The following is a 24,630-nucleotide window of genomic DNA, read 5'->3' as shown; positions in this document are numbered from 1 at the left end:
ACGCTGGAAGGCGAAGGCAGTGGCGTTGTGGCGTCGATGTCAGTTTAGTCCCCTACGGTGGCAATGGAATTGGAGAGGGAGGCGACGCCGGGAGCAGCTGCATGCGTGAGACAGAGATGGTGCTGGTGAAAAAGCTACCGGCGACAACTGTGGATGCCAGAAAATAGAGATAGGGAGGTTCTGCCATCGCGCGTAAGGAGATGGAGGCGACGTCAGTATCAAAGAAGGAGAGGAGGCAGCATCGGCGTGCATAGGGAAGCGACCTAGCCACCAAAGAGAGGTTGGGCGTCGAACGCAAGGGAAGAGGAGCAGATGCCATCACCGGCGGCATGGTCAACGACGTCTGTAGCGGAGGCGTCCCGAGCGAAAGAAGAAAGGCTATCGCCGTGAGGGAGAAGGCGATAGGCCACGGCACGAAGGTGGCTAGTGGTCGACGAGGAAGGTAATGCCAAAGGCAGCGAGGGGCTGGCGTGGTTGGCGACGGAGGCCCACGTCCGCGTGCATGGACGTGGCAGCGGCCTCCTAAACGAAGACCCCCCCCTTTTTCCTCATGAACAGTATGCCTTTAAAGCACTAAATAGTGGAATGACAAAAATGCCCCTCTCCCCATTCCTAATTCCTCCTGAGTCCCTAAGATACATCCACATCAACATGAATAATGATTATTTAATTGGTTATATATATTTGTTACGTTACGGACCTTTTGTTGCAAGCTCATCCGAACCTAACTCGAGGTGCTTTCATCAATTTTTTTTTTTATTTTCATTTTACAGTGTTGAAGCGTTTGGATCAAATCCAAGCCCCTCAATTTAACACAGTATATTTTTTATATTTTTTTTTAGCTTCGGGTTAAACTAATTAGATTTTGCCTTTAGGGTTTAGTAGTTAAGTTATAGTGTTCAAGTTTTAAAAAAAAATAAAATTTAAAAAATTTAAGTGCTCATAGGGTATATACTTAGGGTGTGGGGATTGAGTTATAATGTTCAAGCTAAAAATCTATATATAATTTTTTTAAAAAATTAGGTATTCATTTAAGGTTTAGAAAATATTTATAAAAAAAGATTGAATTGAGACACCTGATGGCACCTCAAGCCAGGGCGCGTGCGCACGAGTCCGCAGGTGCCAATATGCAATATACCAATATATAATAACCATCGAGAAATAATGAACTTCATGGAAGAATCGGTTGGAAATGTGAATGGAATAAAGAGGTGGAGATGAAGAGACTCTATTGTGCATGGGTTGTTAGTCCCACATTAAAAGTCTCTTGATTTTATTGTTGGTTTAAATTATGGTATATGCATTGATGTTGTAAACATATGCATGGGAAGAAACTTTCTCACGCAAGGGTGGGTGAAAATCCAGAGTCCGGATTGTATTGAAGCGAGATTGACTCGTGTGCGAGCATGACCTGCGCACGTTGAATGCTGGATCGGTCAAGGCAAGATTTGCTCAAGTGAATAAACCAATACTTTGCCACCTGAATCTCTTTTTGCTACCTGCTTAAAAGTGTAACGGAAGTATTAATATGAAATTAATGACGATTTCATAACATTTCAACATTAATGGCGACATTAAACCCATTAATAATGATTCAGTAACGTCTCAACATTAATAAAGACATTAAATCCATTGATGATAATATTAAACCCAGCAAAAGATGACGATAATTTGAACATTCATTGCAGGCAAGGTAAGAACTCCTATATAAGGAGGATGGATCTTGAGCAAAGCGAGAGCGAAAGTAAAAGAATTCCTCCATCTTCGTTCCCTGATTCTTTTCTCTTAATCGTGCATCCATTCGATTGAACTACTCGTGATAGCACTCGGGTGCATTCTCAATTCGCCACGAAGAACCAATGTTTGGTTGTGTGTGTGGTTTTAGATTCTCAGTCGTGCTTTGTACTCTTTATTTCTCATATATTTTTGTATTTATCAACACGACTATTTTTTCCTCGTCTCAATTTCTACACGAACTACTCATGATCACATGGATCTTATTCTTCAATTTAACTTTTATAAAGGACATATCAATAGAAATTTTCAGATCAATAAAATCACCTTTTATTGCATTACCTAATGTTCCTTTCATTTCCCTATACCCTATAAATCGAGCAAAGCGATGAGTGAGACATGAGCGGTGAGTGCCGGGCAAAGTAGCAAATGAGACGTGTGTGGTGAGTGTAATGTAATATAAAATGGTTGTTAAGATAGGTACCCGTCCTAGGATTTGCCCCGACCGAGAAATCAATGGGTCATATGAGAAATGCACGCTTATAACTCGCTTTCGGGCAGGAGTCCGGGAACCCAACCAAGAGAGTACCAAACGGATGATCGAATGGTATCGAGCAACTGTAAAGAGGATGGGTGAGCAAAGCCTAGCGAGCGACCGAGAAAATGCCGACCAAACAACAAAAATAATGTCGGGCGGGTGGAAAGACGACAGACGAGCGGTTACAAGAGCGCGACCGAGAAAATGTTGACCAAGCAATAGGGAGAATGTCGAGCTGGTAGAAAAACAACGAACGAGCGATTCCGAGTGCGCGACTGAGAAAATGTCAACCGGATAATAGGGAGAATGCCGAGATGGTGGAAAGACGACGTACGAGCGGTTCCGAGCACACCACCGAGAAAATGCCGACCGAGTAATAGGGAGGATGTCGAACGGGTGGCTGTAAGAATGTCATGCGATACAAGTGAGTGACTAAACGGATGGCCGGGCGATAATGATCGGTTGGCTAAGAGAATACCGACTGGGCGCCCGTAAGAATGTCAAGCGATACAAGCGAATGGCTAAATGGATGACCGAGCAATACTGATCGGTCGGCTAAGAGAGTGTCGACTGAGCTCCCGAAAGAATGTCGAGTGGGTGCAAACCTTGTGTGCTCTGTGAGCTGAGTTAGGAGCGGATCCCGAGAGATCAAAAGACACAACATCACTACACTGAATGGGCCTGAAACTCATGAGATCGAAGGTCAATGCGAGAGGGGGCAAAGCCGGGGAGCCGAGTGGACATGAAGCCCGTGAGCCTATTGTGCATGGGTTATTAGTCCCACATTAGAAGTCTCTTAGTTTTATTTTTGATTTAAATTATGATACATGCATTGATGTTGTAAATATATGTATGGGGAAAAACTCTCTCACGCGTGAATGCACAGGGGTGGGTGCAAATCCAGGGCCCGGATTGTACTGAAGCGATATTGACTCATGTGCGAGCACGACCTACGCACGTTGAATGTTGGACCGATCGAGGCAAGATTTGCCCAAGTGAATAAACCAATAATTTGCCACCTGAATCTCTTTTTGCTACCTGCTCAAAAGTGTAACAGAAGCATTAATATGAAACTAATGATGATTCCGTAACGTCTTGACATTAATAACGACATTAAACTCATTAATAGTGATTTCGTAACATTTTAACATTAATGGCGACGTTAAACTCATTAATAATGATTCTGTAACGTCTCAACATTAATAAAGACATTAAATCCATTAATGATAATATTAAACCCAACAAAAGATGACCATAATTTGATCATTCATTGCAGGCAAGGTAAGAGCTCCTATATAAGGAGACTGAATCTTGAGCAAAACAAGAGCGAAAGTAAAAGAATTCCTCCACCTTCGTTCCCTGATTCTTTTCTCTTAATCGTGCATCCGTTCGATTGAACTACTCGTGATAGCACTCGAATGCATTCTCAGTTCGCCACAAACAACCAATGCTTGATTACGTACGTGATTTTAGATTCTCAATCATGCTTTGTAGTCTTTATTTCTCATATACTTTTGGATTTATCAACACGGCTATTTTTTCCTCGTCTCAATTTCTACACCAACAACTCATGATCACATGAATCTTTATTCTTCAATTTAACTTTTATAAAGGTCATATCACTCGAAATTTTCAGATCAATAAAATCACTTTTTATTGCATTACCTAATATTCCTTTCATTTCCCTATACCCTATAAACCTTCAACTCTAATTGAATTGATTGGTCATCTTTGAACATAGTACCAACCCAAACCAACTTTTGGAACTGCTTCTAATTGCAAATGATCTATTGGCTGTTAAGCTAGTCAAGGAAAAACAGGAAGAGACTCGGAAGAAATACAAATCATAAAATTCTTATGTTTACTTCATAATTTCTCAATCCATAAGAACAAAGCAAAAGAATACATCTACAAAGGAGAAACCAAAACAATAACAGGAAATCAAATCGAATTTGCAAATGAAATTGAAAACTCTAACCAGGTAGTTCTGAGAATCTTTTGGAGACTAAAATTGGATGCACATTCCAATGTACAAATTCTATATAGTAACACGAGCATAACAAGTAACCAACCAAGATTTGTGAAATTGAGCAAAAGCATCAATGAATAGGAAAATCCAAATAGGTGTGTTAGCTATTGTTGAAAATTATTTACCTGGTGCTCAGCCTTCTTTGCTAACAAGAGAAGAACTTTGCCAATTTCATACAAAACAAGGAGGATAAGGTGCCCATGCATTCTCACAACTTCAATCTCTTCTTGGATACGCAATATAATTCTCGATATCTGCTCTTTTGATGGAATGCTTCCACGATTAGATACTATAAATATGCTACTTACATTATCCGAAAGATGATTTACGCATAACATAAGAAATGCTGTTTGGAATATGTTAATGGCAGCAACCAGTTGTTCCTTTCCTTCTGGCTTCAGAGCAGGTAGAACCCCCGTCACATTATTGTCATGTGAAATTCTTTCAAGAAGATTCTCAATCATAGAGAACAACTTTGGGTACCCATGTGTAAATGCTTCTTTGGCAAAACCAGATGCCGTGAAAGCAGACTTAATTTGACGGGCAAAAGTTTTGACAAGTGCTTCCCAGACCCGTTCTGTTAATGGAGGATCACCATCCTGTACCAGGTCCAGAAAAGTGAAATAAGAAACAAAAGTTTAAACAATAAAGTGCATCAAAACATCAACAAAAACAAAATTAAGTTAGAAAGAATAATCCATAACATGGTGTAGAATTCAAAAGAACAAAGGATATGTTGATTCTTGTGGCCAATTGCTACAATAACACGACCTTTATATTAATTTCTACCTTCACTAAGATAACAGAATATACCAAGGGAAACAGATTTATCACAGATAACATAGTCAACTGCATGTTAATGTATCCTAACTCTATGTAATTTACAACTAAATTAATGAGATATGGAGGCCGCTACTCGCAAGATAGGTTCCTTACCTCCGATTCCCACTACCCATTTGGTTGATCATTTTCCATAACTCAATATCCCACTTCAACTGCATGTTATGTATCCTAACTCTGCATAATTTGCAACTAAATCAATGAGATATGGAAGTCATAGACCGCAAAGCAGGATCCTTTCCTCCAATTCCAACCACCCATCAGGTTGATCTGTCTTCTGCAAGCTCAATCTCCCACTAACAGTTTCATCAACCAAGTTGAAAGGATCAGACCACTAAACAGAGTAAAATGTCCATTTAAGCTGTTCGATTTGATGAAACGAATGTGAAAGTAGATTGTGAAACAATTATGAATTTCATTAAAGCACACAGAAAGCAACATAGATTATGCAAGGAAAAAAGAATTTGCGTTTATAAAAGCATATACTAGCTGAAAGAAACCTAAAAAACAGAATTAATTTTACAGACAGAATTTTGCAGAACCATAAATCATAATGCAATGGGAAAAGCTTCTAGAAATTTTCTCTCCTATGATAACTTCATGGTTCCAAAAGCGCAAATAAAAAATGCAACAAAGAAAAAACCAGTTTCTGAATCAAAGTCTCGTCGAAGGAGTCTGATATGTCAAACAAATTACTCACCTGCCAGACCTCATTGAGGAATAGGACCTGCGTAAATGGCACCCTCTTCTTTGATAGCACGGTCTGTAGATGTCATACCGCAGTCACGACCTTGTGAAGTTCGTCCATGCATTTCCCCATCCTTTCTCTGTAGCCCTCTTCCCTCCACCAATCTGTGGTGTCCCACTCCTTTGAACCACACCAGGACCAAAAACCCCACCAGGACCAAAACCTGCCGATGATGTTGAGATCGCCTTCATGTCGAGCGCTGCTCCTATGCTCTTGAACCCGATACCTTTGTATTTGCTGACAATGGTATCGACAGCAGATCTAAGCTCACCAAGGTTGTAGAACACTGGCCCTGAAGATCACACCAAATGTCGTTCTGGTTGGACTCATCCATGCCTCTCTCGACGGTCTTCATAGCCTCAGTCCTCAAGCGAGTCCCTATCCCCCGAGAGCCAACGGATCTCGTTCTCGACAACAGAGATACCAGAAAGGCCGCGCTCCTGGTAGAGGAGCTCGATCTCGTGATGCATCTCGGCGGCTTTGGAGAGGTCAAGACAGTCGGGAGGGCCTGATGAGACGAGATCTCGCAGCTTGCGTGAGAACGTGAGAAGCGGAGGAGTCGAGCAGCGGAAGCGAGGATATCGGCAGAGGCGTGGAGGTTGGATAGCTGGATAGTGTGGGAACGAACCACCTGGCGAGGCTCGGCGAGATCGAGACGGGAGCGGCGGAGTGAGGACTGAAGAGTGAAGGGACTCGACACCAGAGCGGACGGATGCGAGGGAAGACTCAGAGGAGCGGAGGGAGACGAGCTGGGAAAGAAAGGCAGGATGGCTGGACAGCACCTCCATTCGGAGATGACTCTGAATGAGGCGAATGGCGTCCTGGAGGGACTCAGCCAGGGCGGCAACGGAACCGGAGCTGAGGGCCTGGGAAGAGAAGCGGTCAGAATCAAACTCGGGGGAGAGGAAGGCGGAGAAGATGGGATCGGAAGCGAAGGCCTCAAGGGGCGAAGGCGAGCGGGAGGCGTCGGCGGAAGAAGCGGCAGTGTTGGAGGTGGAAGGGTTCTTGAAGGTTCCGAGCTTTTGAAGCGGGGAAGACGGGAGGATGCCCGGCGACGCTCTTATCAGCAGGGCCGGCCCTGAGTTTTCGGGGCCCTTGGGCGAAAAGAAAAAAGGGACCTCTATAGGAAAAAAAAATACTAACATACAATCTGAATAAGTTTAATAAGAAAACTTGAAAATTAATATATTTCATTTAAAATATGATAAACTCTATACAAAATATATTTACTAAGATTCTTCAAAAAGTAAAACACCGTACAAAATATATTTTTTAAGTTTCTTCAAAAAGTGTAATACCTATGAATAAAAAAAATAAATATGAAATAATCATTGAAAAAAATCTATATCTTCTAGCATTTTGAGAAGTAAAATCATCAATAAGATTTTCAAAATCAAATTTTTCTAGCGCCTCATTTTCGATATATAAAATTGTCAAGCTATTTATATGCAAATTATTATCATCATCTTCTCTCAATTCTTCCTGCTCATTCGTTGCATGATTATGATCATCATTTTCTCTCAATTCTTCTCGTTCATTGATTGTATTATCATTTAGTTCTTCTTAATTACTCAATTGCTGCTCATTTGTTGTATGATCATTTAGTTCTTCATGACTTTTTTCTTGTAATTCATCAATTGAATCTTCAATTGAAGAGCTAGCTTTAAAAAACTTACAAAGAATACATTTGTGAGTTTTAATAATCTGTTCCACTCTTTTTTTTTGTTTATTTTCTGTTTCTTTGAAAACATATTTGTACTACTAATTTCAAGTGTAAAAATAAAACACATAAAACCAGCAACAAAACTAACAATGAAATAAACACAAGTAGTGAAAATAATAGTTGAAGAACAATAAAACTTGGTTTATACTTAAAGCAATCGATATAATATATTCTATGATGATTAAAATTGGGATGATTTATTTTAACTCTTTCAAATCTATAAGAAAAATCATAAAACATTGGCTCCAATACAATATTAAAAATTAATATTGAATATTGACAATAAAAAACTTACGTTGTAAGTTTATATATTGATGAATGATAATATTGATGAAACTAAAATTTCAACCAGAGAATGAACTTTTCTAATTTAATTTAAAGAGATTCAAAGGAGAAGAAAGGAGAAAATTAACGTTCATGATTTATACTTTACTCTTTAAAAATTTATGATTTCTGTAAATAAATTAATAAAGAAAGAGTTGTACAAATAATAAAATCTTGGAAAGAGAAAAAAATGATCATTTACCTTCCTCCTTTTTTTCTATTAATCCAATAAATTTTTTTGGAGGGTTTTTATTAAAACAATCTAATTATATATAATATATAATATATATATATATATATATATGTCAAATTTGGGGCCCCCTAAAAATTGGGGGCCCTTGGCCGTCGCCCCCGGTGACATGCCTCAGGGCCGGCCCTGCTTATCAGTGCTTGTAGTCGCAGCACCCGATCACGATCTCGTCCCTCGTCGGGTCTTCTCCTCTTCGTTCTCGTTTCTACGCTGAACACTAATTTTTGGGCTTGGCAACCAGCCTTCTAGTCCAGATCGTCGGTCCGCATAATGTATTGTCATCATGAGATTTGGAGTCACGAGATTTGAAGTCGTCCGTGATTTATCTCTACCGTGTTGACTCTGGGACGGATTGGTCAGAGCACTGGAGGCGAGCGTATTCGTCTTTTGCGACTAAATCGTCGGTCCGCAATCTCTAATTTCTTTGGAATGACGGCTCAAAATTTGACTAAAATTATAATTTTGGATTGAGTCAAAGTGATAGGTAAACTGTATGGTATCGAGCAAGTGGCAGATTATAACCTAGGTGAGAAGGTAAATACAGAGGAGATCTAATTTTGACTAGATTTTGACTGCGATCCGCAATATAAATTATGAATTCTTTGGTCTTTTTATAATTTATACGTCGGATCATGATTGAAATCTAATTAAAAATGATTATAATCTCCCCAAACTAATTTTGGATTTAATAATAATAATAAAAGGATGAATCATCCTCGCCTAGGTCGCTTGGCAAGCTAAAATATCATTTCTAATACCTCCCTATTACATACTCTAGGGCAGATAGTAGAGGGCTTTTGGATAGTTTAACTAAAGCATTTGGATAGTCATTATTCTAAAGATTAATAGTCATTAGTGATTTATTTTCTTCGTGTTAATCTTGTGGCAGGTTGATAGGAGTGTTGTGGATGAACAAATCACCTTTTACCATCATAATTAAACTAGAGCCTAGAGTGAAAGAGGAGAGTATAAGAAATTAGAGATATTGTGGGACACTAGTTATGAGCACTTATATAAAATTATGATATTGTGTTAACTGATACACAAGCTAGGTCGGAATGATAAGAAAGATGGTAGTATTGGATTGGAATGATAAGTGCTATGTTAGAAAGTTCGGTATCACTATGGTGCTGAATTAAAAAGATTAACACCACTATATTACTGGATTGGAAAAATCAAACATGATGTTGGATTAGAAAATTCAGTAGTACTGTAGTGTTGGGTTAGAATGATCAGCACCATTATATTGTTGGGTTAGAGGAATCAGAATGACTATAATGCTGGGTTAGAAAATTCAATAGTTGTGTTGAGTTAGCATCATCAGCATTATTGTGTCGTTGGGTTGGAGAAATTAGAATGCTCTAGTGCGATTAGAATGACGAGGAAGTCGAATCGCCTGGTTTTAGAAACGACAAAGTGAAATGAAAATAGCATGAAATGCAAAAGGCATTATTAACGTTCCATGTTAACTCCCTAACTCAAACATAACAACCATTCAATCCACAAGAAATAGCATTCATTAAGTTCTAAATCAAGCAGGCTTTTGACAATTTTTGTTAAATAATAAATGAGAAGGAAAGAAAAACATCAATGAGCAGCCAGATATATCCATGATCATAAAAGCCGGACTAGATCGTCAGTTGATCGCATGCATACATAATACAACGAAAGGAGGATTCTAAAAGCCGGAGTTATAAGATATATAGAAGAATATATAGGATAAAGCTTGCTCCTCAATTAAATCTTCTTCTGCGGCAAGTAGTTTCTGGTTTTTCCATTCCATTTGTACGCTGCTTCGAGTAGCTTCCTGTTAGTAGAGTCATACTCGAAAGGCTTCTTCCTCACCTCCTCCTCCTCCTCCTCGTCATACTTTAATTTCCTTTTTCCGAGAATTATAGCATCGGCCGTATCTCCATATTGCTTCTCAAAATTAGCAGCGTAGTCGACATTGTGCAAATCTTTGGCCCTCCCCTTGGGGACGTAGGCCTGAGCATCGGGCTTCCACTCCATCCAGCGTTCATATATCTGACGAGCACCCGCAACATTGCCGAGCATCTCTTCCATATGGATGTATTTGTACCAAAGTTGGTCGACGCGGGGAAGAAGGGCGACGGCGCGGTCCCAGACATTCCGCGCGTGATTAATAAAGCGGTGACGCATCTCCATTTCGGCATATTTGAGCCATAAGGTAGGGTTGCGACAGTCGACGTCGAGGACGCGCTCCCAGATGGATCGAGCGCGAGCGAAGTCCCCCTGGGACTCCTCCCAGGAGGCATACTTAACCCAGATGCCGGTGTTCCAGCGAGCGCGCCGGATGACATCTTCAAAATATTTTCTCTTGCGGAGCCGGTAATCCGCTAGTTCGTCGGAGTCGGTGATCTTCTGCTTTGGCGGCCGGATCTCAAACTCCTGCATCTCGCGGGCCTCCCGCAGAATCTGCTCGGCGGTGATTTGGATGGGCGCTGCCGTCTTGTTCTTCACGCGGGTAGATCGCGGAAGCTTGGCATCGGCGTTGCTTCCCGTTAGGAGGCTGAGGGATAGGGACGAATGGGAAGCCGACGACATCTCGGCGGAGAATAGGAACCCTAGTGAAACATGAGACGTTCTCTTTGATAACGCATTAATATAGGCACGTAGCACGGTAGCGGCCCGGACCGCTCAAGACCCGTGTCATCTGCCGGGTCATGACCCGCCATCGGAAAATCGGCAACCCAGGTCAATCAAGATGGATGGATAACGGTTTAGACGTGCAAACCCACTAAAAAATATCATAAAATTTATTAAATTTGATCATTTATAAATAGATCATGCGAACGGATTAATTTTAATAATATTTGATAAAAAATATTATAATTATATTAATTAATTTTTTATTTTGAGGTTTTTATCCACCATCGGTCATGCCCAAGTCCTCGAACAATCTTTCCGCTTATTATTATTATTATTATTATTATTATTATTAATATTATTATTATTAAAAAAAGCGCAAATACCTACCTATATATGAGACCGTTCACAAGTTAGGATGGCCAAAATATCATTTGCAATTTACCTTCCTATCACAGACTGTGAGATTGACAGTGGAGGAACATTTTAAATGAGCTCCAATAATAAAAGGTAAAAATTAAAAAGATCATAATAGAAGTTGCTGGGTAAGTTGCTATTATAAGTATTTGGATAAATTTTAATATAATCAATTGGATTAAGTTATGTTATATTGTATTTGATCCATCTATTTAAGTATATAGAAATTTAAAAATACAAAAAGTCGAGCGGAAGACGCAGTTAGTAAGAAGAATATCACGAGAAGTGAGTCGACGAAGTTGGTCCATCCGAGAGACGATGTATTACGGAAGAGTACACATATGGACGAGAAGGATGCGCGTGACGCTTATAAGGGGGAACGAGAAGCCAGAGCAGAAGACTGCTCGAAAAGAAGGCTGGAGTTGGGTACGGATGAGCCCAACTCTGGATGGCTGGAAAATCACTCATTCGACCAGAGTAGCAACCTGGACCAAGTCCAGATGCCCCGGTAGGGTCCGGGCGTTCGGACTGCCTTAGATCATAACAGACGCCCTTTTAACCGTTGTAGTGAGGATGACGTCTAGAGTCCACGTTATCAATGCTAGGACCTTCGGATGCGGCTAGAGAGGGGGGGGTGTGAATAGCCGACTCCAAATTCGCGTTTCTTTCTACAAATCAAGTTAGCGCAGCGAAAAAATAACAACAGAAACGTAAATGGAGAAATCAAACCTCAAGCACAGCGATGTAACGAGGTTCGGAGATGAAACTTCTACTCCTCGGCGTGTCCGTAAGGTGGACGAAGCCTATCAATCCGTCGGTGGATGAGACCCCGGATAACCGGCTAATATGAACTCCTTCTGGGTGGAGAAACCTCGCCACAATCTCTTTTGCAACAGCAATAAAGGAGTACAAGAAATAAAGCAAGAAACAATGGATAATATGAATGTAAATACACTCTACCAAGTTCGCTTGCCTTCTTCTCGTCGACTGGAGTCCGTTGATGAAGCAGCAACTTCACAGATGATGCCAACAGCAGCTGATCAACCAGTCGAGGGAAGCTCACACGAAGCTTCAGCAAACAGGAGCTCAGCAAAACTCAAATAGCAGTAAGGAGGAAGAGCAAGAACTGTTACTGTAGAGGCCCTCGACCTCGATATATAACATGCGAAGAAGAAGACACATAAACTAGCCGTTGTGTCGCAACGGCTAGGGCTTGGACCGATCAGGCACACTCCTGATCGGTCCAGGAGTGTTCTGATCGGTCTTGGGACCGATCAGGCCTTAAGCTGATCGGTCCCCAGACCAATCAGCCAACTCTCTGTGAGAGTTGGCCTCGTCTCTGATCGGTCTGTGGACTGATCAGGACTCAGGTGGATCGGTCCACAGACCGATCCCCCCTCTTTCTTCTCCCGATCTTCTTCGCTTCTGATCGGTCACCAGACCGATCAGGTAATTCACAGAAACACACTGTTTGGTTACTGATCGATCACCAGACCGATCAGTCAACCAGCGTATCACTGGATCGGTCACCAGACCGATCCAGGTTTAGAGCTCCCAGCCCTAAACCCTACCTAGTCCGGAGAATGAGCTACCGAGCCCTCTCCGACTTCGTCCGGTCCAGAGAACGAGCTACCGAGCCCTCTCCGACTTCGAGCCCTCTCCGACTCCATCCGGTCCAGAGAACGAGCTACCGAGCCCTCTCTGACCTAGTCCGGAGAACGAGCTGCCGAGCCCTCTCTGACTTCGCATGCCAAACTTCCATACTTGGACTTTTCCCGTGTCAAGCTCCCTGCTTGGACTTTTCCGTGCCAAGTCTCCATACTTGGACTTTACTCGTGCCAAGCTCCCTGCTTGGACTTTTCCGTGCCATGTCTCTATACTTGGACTTTTCCCTTGCCAAGCTCCAACTGGCTTTTCCTGGCTTCACTCACCAGGACTTTCCCTTGCCTGGCTTCACTCACCAGGACTTTCCCTTGCCTGGCTTCACTCACCAGGGCTTTCCAACTGCCTGGCTTCACTCACCAGGACTTTCCCTTGCCTGGCTTCACTCACCAGGACTTTCCAACTGCCTGGCTTCACTCACCAGGACTTTCCCTTGCCTGGCTTCACTCACCAGGACTTTCCCTTGCCTGGCTTCACTCACCAGGATTTTCCCTTGCCTGGCTTCACTCACCAGGACTTTCCAACTGTCTGGCTTCACTCACCAGGACTTTCCCTTGTCTGGCTTCACTCACCAGGACTTTCACCTGGCTTCACTCACCAGGACTTTCACCTGGCTTCACTCACCAGGATTTCCCGAATCAGGTCGACTCACCTCGGGTCAACCAGGTCAACCTTGACCAAAGATTACACCCACAATCTCCCAAGTTTGTATTCTGTCAAACATCAGAATATAACTTTTCTACTCTCGTCAAACATCAGAATAGAGCTTTTATATTCTCGTCAAACATCAAAATACAACTCGAGTCAGGTCAACTCGAGTCAGGTCAACCAGATTAACCTTGACCTAAGGTTGCACCAACAATCAACACTCGAGGTGCTCGGGCAAGGATAAAACGTTATCATCATGTTGTTGAAGAGTCATTGTGAAGCAGATTGTAAATACCCCGTGTTAGTTTTAATATAATCAATCAAGTCAAGTTAGACTCTACGTATTTGATGTCATGCGTCTGAGTGTGCAGGGACTTAGGATTGCAAAAAAGTCGAGTGGAAGACACTGCGGACGAGAAGGATGGCATGGGAATCGACTAGACGGGCTCAGTGCATCCGAGAGACGAGAATGTGCGGAAGAGTATGCCAGTGGAGCGAGAAGGACACGCGCGACGCTTCCGAGGGATGAGAAGCCAGAGCGAAAGATTGCTCGAGGAGAGGCCGGAGTTGGATTCAAGTGAGCTCAACTCTGAATGGTTAGAGGATCACCCGTTCGACTAGAGAAGAAGCTGGACGTCCAAGTGCCCGGACTATTTTGGTGCCAAACAGGCACCTCATTGTTAGGGATGACGTTAGCAGGACTCTGAGCGCCCGGAGATGGTTCAAGCACCCAAAAAAAAAAGATAAATGTTATCTTCACATCTTTACATAGCCGTTGCGAGCAGATAATGAGCATAGCTGGGGGTGCCCAGAGTGCGTCCAAGCGCTTGGAGGTGTCATATTAGCAAACGACTAATTTCGACCAGTGGGACATAAATAGAGTCATGATCTTCTTCATTAGACAACACACTCTGTAATCTTTCTTGTTTCGAACTTCTATACTCTCAACGCTGTAAAAGGCTTCTCTGCCTTCAACAAAGGAGAACTTTCTACTTGAACTTTAACTATCTTGGATTATCAACCTTCCCGGTTGCAAACCAAGTAAACTCGAAATCTTCTCTTACTTTTTCTTATATTTATATTGATTAACTAATGTGTATTTATTTTTGCTAAATAGAAAGCAAAAGAAAGTGTGTATTCTATTTCAGGGTAATTCAACTCCCTCTTGTCAGTCGCACGGGATCAACACAGATAGCACTGTTGGGGGTGCCCGGACCGAGTCTAGGCGTCTGGAGATGCCACATCAATAAAATGGCTAGTTCAACTAGTAAGTTATAAATAGAGTTATAGTCATCTTCATTCAGAACAACGCTCGATAACACACTTTATATTTCGATTACAAACTTTGTCTTTAGTTTTTGTGCTTTTAACGCTTGTAAGAAGCTACTCCACCTTCGTCAAAAAGGAGATATTTGAGCGGAGCTTTCATTGTCTTAGACTAGCAACCTCCCTGGTTGCAAACCATGTAATCCTTGAGTCTCTTTCATTTTTTTTATGTTATTATTTTTGACTAACTAACGTGTGTTGACTTTGCTAAAGAAAAAAGTAAAAGATCATTTTTGATTCTAACTTGCAGGGCAAGTTACTTGTCCGCCTCACCGGGACTTACATCTATAATGTGTTTAGGGTGAGTTTAGAATTTATGATTTAGAATTTATACCATGTAGAAGCTGCTATAATATATAGAAGTTACTCGGTAGCTATCATAACGTGTAGAAGCTACCCAATAGCTATTACAACGTGTTTATGATGAATTTATGATTTAACATTTATGCATTGTAGAAGTTACCTAATAACTGGTACAACATGTAAAAGCTACTAGGTAGCTATTACAACGTATAGAAGCTACCTAATAGTTGTTATAACATATTTAGCATAAATTTAGAGTTTATAATTTAGGGTTTAAGATTTAAAATATCTGAACAGTATTATATCAAAATACTATGTACCAATTTGGTTAAAATTATTTAAACTCTATCAAAATAATTTTAAAATAGTTGTAGAAGTTATTTTGATATAATAGCGTTCAAATATTATAAATCTTAAACCCTAATTTTTAAACTCACAATAAATAAGTTTTTAGCAGTTATCGGGTAGCTTCTACACATCGTAATAATTACTATGTAACTTCTACATGATATAAATCATAAATTTTAGATTCACCTTAAGTACGTTATAGTAGCTACACGTTATAAAAACTATCGGTAATTGTTACACGTTGTAGAACTTACTTGATGGTTTCTATAATATTATTGATCAATTGGTAATTTCGGGATAAAATAATAGACCCATTTATTTATTTTTAAATGTCTTTTTAATTATTTACAAAATTTGAGGTATCTTTTTTCCCATAAAAAACCTACAAAATAAATAAGAAATTAAATTTTATTTTTTAAATGGAATTAAAATTCTTTAAGATTAAAAAGAGGGGGAAACAGCATCTTAACAAAAGGAATAATGAGGTTTTAAAATAATTATCTGATTTATTCTAAATTTTTTGAGGCTGACATTGAGAAAGGTCAAACAAAAAAAAAAAAAAAAAACGGTCCACTCGAACCTGGGAGCTGATGTATGGATTTAAGAATCGTATTGTAATATATGAAAAGTATAAATTTAATATAATTAAATTATTTTAAGAAAAATAAATATATTTTAATAGATAATTAATTAGAAAATATATTTATATGAATTTGCTAGAATTTTTTTATTTTAAAAGAATCATTTTATATTTTATGGAATAAATAGGTAAAAGATAAAGTTGGTTTAAAGTACCAATTTTAGCGAGGAGTTGAGTATATAAAAACTAGATTAATTAATCAAAAACTTCGATTAGCGTTTGGTTCGAGCGTTTTTTGTTTTTATTTTCTGAGAAAATATGATTTTCTGAAAAATATTGTTTAATTTGTATTTTCTACATCTGTTTGTTTAGAAAAAAAAGAAGATAGTATTCTTTGGAAAAGTAAAAAATACCTAAAAATTATTTCCCATGAAAAAGAAAACATAGAAAATAAAAACAGAAAATGCTCAAATCAAATGCTTTCTAATCCTTGCTTTTCTCTCCTCGTGCTTGTGATGTCGTGCCGCCGTGGCTTGTGATCACTATTCTTAACATTTCCTGTGCACACGGTGTCACAAGTCTGGACGGCCACCATAAGCCATCGTAGAGAAAAAGGCTGTGAAACTGCTATGCCCCTGAGGTATGTTGCCTATTGTCGCGCTGACTAGCCTCTATTTCCACCGGCGTCGCAACCCTCCCTCTTGCTGGCAAACAGTCACCGACCGGTCACCAGCCATTCCTCCAGACCTTACTGCATGTCGTTGTTGCTTCTAGTCGCCACCACCGCCAAGCATCGCCTCCAGCGCTGTTGTCATCACCTCCAGCCGTCGCCGCCTTCTTGTCATGACCAGATCATGATCGCCACTCACTGCCGTTGGCTATCATGTTGTCAAAGAAGAAGGAAGCGAGGAATCAGGAATGAAAGGTAACAAGAACATTAACTGAGTTAATTGATTAGAGTGAGTAATTAAAAGGAATTAGATAAACCTTGATTAAATCATATTATCGTTAATATGGGTTTAATGGATTTGTTTATGATTAAAGTAGGATAATTAGTTAATTACCTATACTAATTGCTTAATTAATACATGATTTGGAAGTAATAGAAGTTGATTAATTAAAGTTAGTAATGGGCAAATTGATTTGTAATTAGATGATTTAATTAAAAGAGTATTAATTAATACTTCCTTAATGTTGATTAATTGATAGTAATTGATTAATTAATAAAATTACATATTCATTAAAAAAATTGATTATTAGGATTAATTAATTGATTTAGCGGTTGATTACTTGGTTAAATAATAAGTTGTAATTAAACCATAAGTTAATAGAAAAATAGATAGGTGATCAATCAAATAAGAATTGGTTATACCACATTTAAGAAGGTTACCTGATCACTAGAAAAAGGTGAATAAATGATTAACTTATATGGATTATTTATGGATATTAAAATTACACTAGTACTTAGTTTTGCTTCATATCTTGTACTTATAGGATTTAAATTTGAGATAGACTCATTGACTTGAAGATAAGATGATCTATAATAGAGGTGGATAGTTCTTGCTTAACTTCTATAGATTCTTTGATCTTAGTAATGATGATTTATGGTTATATATTGATTAGACAATAGTTATTATTGCCTATCTCGACTTCGCTCTATTTGCTTCTTGAGTTAATTCTTAGTTTCTTATACTTGTTTTAGTCTATTTTGATATTCATGCAGTCTCATTATTATCCATACTATTTATGGTCATTTATGCTTGTACTTTCATACTAGCGATATTATACCATAGTATAGCTATAAAATATTGAACTAAGTTACCCGTTTAATATTTATTCATTCTTATGTATTAGTACTAACATACTGTAGTATAGGATATCAAGTATCCTACTAGGCTTTTATTTGTTATCTCATGCATATACATTAGTAAGATCATATCGTAGTATAAGATATCAAATATCCGACTAGAACCTTGTTTGTTAGATAGACTTATACTTATACTTATACATTAGTAAGATCATAACGTAGTGTAAGATATCGAGTATCTCACTAGGCCCTTATTTGTTATATAAACTTATATTTGTACATTAGTAAGATTTAACCGAAGTGTAGGATATCGAGTACCCCACTAGACCCTTATTTATTATATAGGCTTATACTTGTACACTAGTAAGATCATATCATAACTTAGGATATCAAATATCCTATTAGACCTTTGTTTAAACTCAGGCTTATATTTTAGTAATATCATACTATAGTGTAGGATATTGAGTATCCTACTATACCTTTGTTTGTTATATAGGCTAATATCTATACATTAATAAGATTATACTACAGTGTAGGATATCGAGTATCTTACTAGACCTTTGCTTGTTATTTAGGCTCATGCCTATATGCTAGTGAGGTTAGACCGTAGGGTAGCTTAAGGAGCATTATCCTTAGATGGATTATTACTATTTATTTGGTTATTATGGTTTTGTATATGTAAGTACCTCGTGGAAGCTTTAATGTGATCAAACCAAGTCAAGTTCGGTCATGTTATGTTTTGATGTCCTATGTCTAAGTGTGCAGAAACTTAGGAGCACAGGAAGTAGAGCGAAAGATGTAGCAAGTGAGAAGGACGATACGAGAGAGTGGACGGGCTCAATGCATCTGAGGGACGAGGTGCCGCAGAAGAGTACGCTGGCGGACGAGAAGGAGGTGTTGGAGCAATCTGGGTACCCTAGGTTTTGATGTTTGGGCAAATGTTTAAATTAGATTTATTGTTATATTTGATATGCATTGTGAGTGTGCAGGATACAGGTACAACAAAAAAGTCCAAGGGTGATCTTGGCAAAGGAGGAAAGTCCAATGATGAGTCTTGGCGGTGTAAGTCCAAGCATGTAGTCTTGGCAACGTAAGTCCAAATGTGATTTGGCAATGAATGAAGTCCCGGAGGCGCGACCTCTTGGCAAAGGAAGACCCGACAATAATGACAAGGCCGATGGAAACTCCAGAAGGCAAGACGTGAAGGATGAAGAGGCATCCGAGGGACGCAAGTCTGATGGAGGAGGTTAGAAGGCTAGGTCTAGGTTGATCGGGCGAGGACGAGTGTTGAGTGAATATACTCAGGATTAAATCCTAAGATTAGGATTTACTGTAACAGTAATGTAGCATTACTGTAGCAGTCGACTGGTGTTTTCATCAATCGACTGATGTAGTCAACTGGGTAGTCGACTGAGAGCAAACAGAATGCTTCTGTTCGCTCGACCAGTGTGGAGCAGTCGACTGGTACTTTTTACCAGTCGACTGGTATCGAGCCGTTGGTATGTAACGGTCAAATTTTCACAGAGGGCAGTCAACTGATGATTTTGACAGTCGATTGACAGACGAGATTTTCTAACCCGTGGCCTATATAACCAAGGCTTGGAAGCTTGGTAAAGGCCAACGAAATAGAGGTGGTTAACCCTTATTAGTAGTCTACCTGTGCCCTAACATTTCAAGTGTTCTTGTGAAAGTGTGGTGAAGTTTCTCCACCCACAAGGAGCTACGTGAGCTAGCCGGAGTTTGCCGGGGAGTCATCCACCGACGGATCGGGATTGTCCACCTTACGGACAGCCGTGGAGTAGGAGCCCTGATCTCCGAACCACGTTAAATGATCGTATAGCTTGATTTGCATTTCTTGTCTTGTATTTATATTAGCTTCTACTTGTTTGTTTGTATTTCTGCTGCACACTAACCACTATAGGAAGCGACGTTTTGGTGAGACGCTATCCCCCCCTCTAGTGGACGTCAAGATCCCAACAGGAGGCACGCGATATTTTTAAGGGACGAGAAGTCAGAGCAAAAGACAGTTTGAAGGCCAAAAAATGGGTTCGGGTGAGCCCTATTCCGGATGGCCAAAATCACCCAAGTGAGCGGAGCTAGAGCGGAAGACTCGGACCCAAGCGAGCTGAACCGGAGTGGAAAACTCGGACTCTGAGCGCCCGGAACCCCTTCGAGCGCCCAGACCTGAAATTATATCAAAACATGACGTGGCACATTCCATTGTGGCGGGGATAAAATTTTATCCCCCTCCAGACGCCTGGAACCGTCCTGACGCCCCAATCAGGGCTATAAATATAGCCTTGATTCCAGTAAGTCAGAACAACACTTGTAAACGCTTCTCTTTTTATTCTACTACTTATTTGTGAGCCGTCAACATTGTAAGAGGTTGCCCAAGGAGTCTTTTTAGTGAGCTTTAACTACCTTGGATAAGCAATCTCCTGATTGCAAACCAAGTAAAATATCCGTGCCTCTTTTTCTTTAATTAGTTTCTTAATTTCTTCTATACAAGTGTTTGTTTTATTAAAACTGTAAAAGTTCAAGAAAGGTTTGTTTAATTTGGTGCAGGGTTATTCACCCCTCTAGTCGGTCGCTAAGGGATCTACAATTGGTATCAGAGCAAGGATACTTCAGGAGGACTAACCGCCGATCGAAGCAAAAGAGATAACCAGACCAAGCATCTACTCGCCAACATTTGAGGGGGAGTTCTTATTATGGAAATGAAAAATGGAGGTATTTTTTCGAACTAGTTTTGATATAATGCTTTCTATGAAATTTGGTTTTGATGTTCCCAAAAGCAAAGATGGAAAAGAACTCGAGGAGCATCTTTGGGCTCGAAAGTTGTGCGACAAATTTATAGTAAATGGTAATGCCGAGTTCCACTTACTGAGTGTTCTTCCTACTCAAGAACTCGACAAAATCGACAACTACCAAAGTGCAAAAGAACTTTGGGAAAAGTTCTTGGAGCTCTATGAAAAATCAACGAAAGAAGAATCTTATTATGCTATGGATATGGACTCGTCTTCAAAAGCATTTGGATCCGAGGAGGTTACCAGAACAACGCTAATTGCCGATTACCTACCCAAAGACAACGAAAGCACCTCGGAAATGAGCATCGAGAGCATCAATGAAGGAAGAGACGCTGTAGAAGAAAGCAGTAATGAAAGGAGAGCGTTTATCGACGAATATATGGTAAGTCAGGTAAGTAAGCTTCCTCTAGAGCAATTATTTAAAATTGTATAAATGCTAAGTAAATCATTATATTAAAAGAGAACAAAGTATATCAAGTTAATGAAAAACTTGCAAGCCTAAAAGAAGAATTTGAAAAACTAATAGATGAAAATACAAAATTTAAAGATAAAATTAAAATGTTAGAAAAAGATGACTTTTGCTCAATTTTCTACTTGCTAATGATAGAAATTTTAAATATGATCAAGGACTTAAATTTCATAAGAGCTAAGTTAAAAGAATATCACAAAAATATATTCTAAAGAAATTTTTGATTAACTCAGTTGGAAGGAACCTATATTAGATTCTAAAATTATGCTTAAATTGAAAAATCATGTTACTTTTATTTTGATTTCATATTCTTGCTTAGAATTATCAAATAAATAGTTCTTCATAATTTCTATATAAAAAATTAAATTAAAATTAAAATTTTTCTAAGAAAGAGAATTTCAGTATTCATCTATAGAAAAAAATTTAATTTTTTTAACCGTTGTATTATTTTTCTATGAATTTTTTTATAAAAATTTGTATTCTTTGATTTAAAAATATCTTGCAATGTTATTTTTTTTTACGAAATTAATTTTTTCTGTGAAACATTATCTTTTTTACTATCTATGAAAATTTTCCTAATTTTTTTTACCATTGGTGAATTTTCTATGAATTATTTATCCAAATTCAAACTTTTTTACATGAAAATTCAATTCTCTAAAATTGATTTTTTTTTTTTGAAAAATTACTTACTATTATACATTCTTAGAAAATATTTTACGATTTTTCGAGATTAATAACTATTGTTAATTATTTTTTTGAAAAATATGAATTTATGTTGAAATAAAACCATTTCTGTTTAAAATAATTTTTAATCTTTATGATTTTTTTATTTTGCTTTAAATATATTTGTTATCTCGAATAACTATTGTTAATTATTTTTTTGAAAAATATGAATTTATGTTGAAATAAAACCATTTCTGTTTAAAATAATTTTTAATCTTTATGATTTTTTTATTTTGCTTTAAATATATTTGTTCTACTGTTATAAAATTTTTAAAATTTTTTAAGTCTTAAAAATACTTTTTAAATTGAAACAAAAATATCTTTATCTAAAATTTAAAAGTTCATTTTTTTGGATAAGTCAATTTTTTTTTAACCCTTAGATTCTACTTCTTGGACTACCTCATTTTAATGTGATCAAAGGGGAAAAATTAGTGAAGTCTAGAGGGAGGTAGATTTTTTTTTTTGGACTTGAAAAATTTATTACAATTTTTGCTTGGTTTATCCTAACTTAACTTAGGGTTGCTTACATCAAAAATGTTGAGATTATAAGTACCCCGTGAAAATTTTAATGTGATTAAACCAAGTCAAGTTAGGTCATGTTATTTTTTGATGCTTTTGTGTCTAAGTGTGCAGGAACTTAGGAGCACAGGAAGTCAAGCGAAAGACGCAGCTAGCGGGAAGGACGACACGGGAGAGATCTAACGTGCTCGATGCCTCCAAGGGGCGAGGTGCTGTGGAAGAGTACGCTAGCGGACGAGGAGGCGCGCGGTGTTTCCGATGGATGAGAAGTCGGAGCGAAAGACTGCTCGAATGCCGGAAAATGAGTTCGGGTGAGTCCTATTTCGGATGGCTGAAATCACCCAAGTGAGCGAAGCCCGAGCGGAAGACCCGGATCCAAGCGAGCAAATCCGGATTGGAAGATCTACACCAAAAAGTCAACTAGAAGTTGACTTTTGGGTTTGGGTGCCCAGACCTAAAATTATATCAAAACGCGACTGGCACATTCCGTTGCGACGGAGATAAAATTTTATCCTCCTCCAGGTGCTTGTAACCCTTCCAAGTGCCATGATCAGAACTATAAATACAACTCTGATCTCAATAAGTTAAAAGAGCACTTGTAAACGCTTCTCTTTTTGTTCTACTACTTATTTGTGAGTCGCCAACGTTGTAAGAGGCTACTCCACCCCAAGGAGTCTTTTTAGTGAGCTTTAACTGTCTTGAATTAGCAATCCTCTAATTACAAACTAAGTAAAATATCTATGCTTCTTTTTCTTTAATTAGTTTCTTAATTTCTTCTATGCAAGTGTTTGTTTTATTAAAACTGTAAAAGTTCAAGAAATGTTTGTTTAATTTCGTGTAAGGCTATTCACCCCCTCTATCTGACCGGCAAGGGATCTACAGTATATGTATATACCCTATCCGCCCACAGGACTATCCGTGGTAGAATATTCTCCCGCAGATAGTAGCCACTTATGCATCTCGTCTGTCCACGAGACTCATTCGTGATAGCATGTTGTTGCGCATAGCTAGGACTTGTTATATGCTTGCTATATGCTATTGTGTATTTGTTTCTAGGGGTGAGTATTTGGTTAAAATCGAACCGAACCGAACCAAATAAACCAAATCGAACTGAACTGATTTTTGATAAAAACCGAATAAACTGAATCAAAATTTTAATTAAATCAAACAAACCGAACAAATCAATTTTTTTGGCTTAATAAAAATTCGATTTGGTCTAAAATTTAGGGACTAAAAAATTAAATTGGTTAAAAAAATTTGGTCTATTCGGTTTAACTAAATAAGAAATTTCAAGATCGAACATGAATTAAATTAACCGAATTAATCGATATTTTTGAAAAAAATGAATTTCTAAATAAATCAAACCAAATTTTTAAATTTGATCGGTTTGTTCGGTTTAACCAAATTTTGCTTACCCCTATTTTTTTGTGCAAGATTTTGATGTATTATATATACTCCCGATTTATTTGTTGTTCCTAGTTGAGCATGTTAGTAGATGGTTATATAGTTGTTTATGCTTTCATTAGCGGTTGCTTATATTGACACTTTTACTTTTGTTGTAAGTATTTTACTTAAAACTGCATTATTTGATCTCCTTATATCTAATATCATACACTATCTTCTTATACCCATTGAGTTATTGTATTCATTACCCCTTGCTTTTCTTTTGACTTTCAAGTTAGTAAATAGAGAATGTGTTGTGACACTCAGAGGTCCTGGCTGCCGGTCCAACTCGTTTGGATTTCCTTTTGAGTTGCTTGGTTTATTTTCCGCTGCTTATGTTTATAGTTTTCCTGCTGTATCGATTTGAGTTTTATTAGAATAATATGACTTTTATCTTATGTAGTTTAGTATGATCTCATATACATGCATACATACACGCATAAGCTTTTAATAACTTAGCGATTTTATATCGCTTTAGTGTTTGTGTTAGCTTTAGATGGTTTGGTATCAGTTATTTCTTATATTGTTACTAGAATGTACTATCCAATTTAACGGATAAGTATACCCTTGGGTCGTGACACTTATACTATCGATTGTTGGGTCGTCGGAGGATGCTACACAAAGGGCGACGGATTGGTTTGAGGAGAAAGGAGGAGTGTCTAGGGCATACGACTTCTTTAGATATCCTAGTCCTAAGAAGTCATGGACACCAACAATACGGAAATCCTTTGTAGTTATTGTTAATTGGAGTTGTAAGGTTGTAAATAAAGCCACATATTGAAAAC

The 24,630-nt window shown here is 38.6% G+C and overlaps 1 pseudogene; it reads right to left on the bottom strand.

Moving 5' to 3' along the window:
• Positions 1-4,231: 4,231 nt before the first annotated feature.
• On the bottom strand, positions 4,232-10,751 carry LOC122034149 (annotated as a pseudogene).
• Between the last annotated feature and the right edge of the window lie 13,879 nt (positions 10,752-24,630).

This window comes from Zingiber officinale, chromosome 11B (genome assembly GCF_018446385.1).
Source record: "Zingiber officinale cultivar Zhangliang chromosome 11B, Zo_v1.1, whole genome shotgun sequence".
Lineage (NCBI taxonomy): Eukaryota > Viridiplantae > Streptophyta > Magnoliopsida > Zingiberales > Zingiberaceae > Zingiber > Zingiber officinale.
This window is presented reverse-complemented; position numbering and strand designations above follow the sequence as displayed.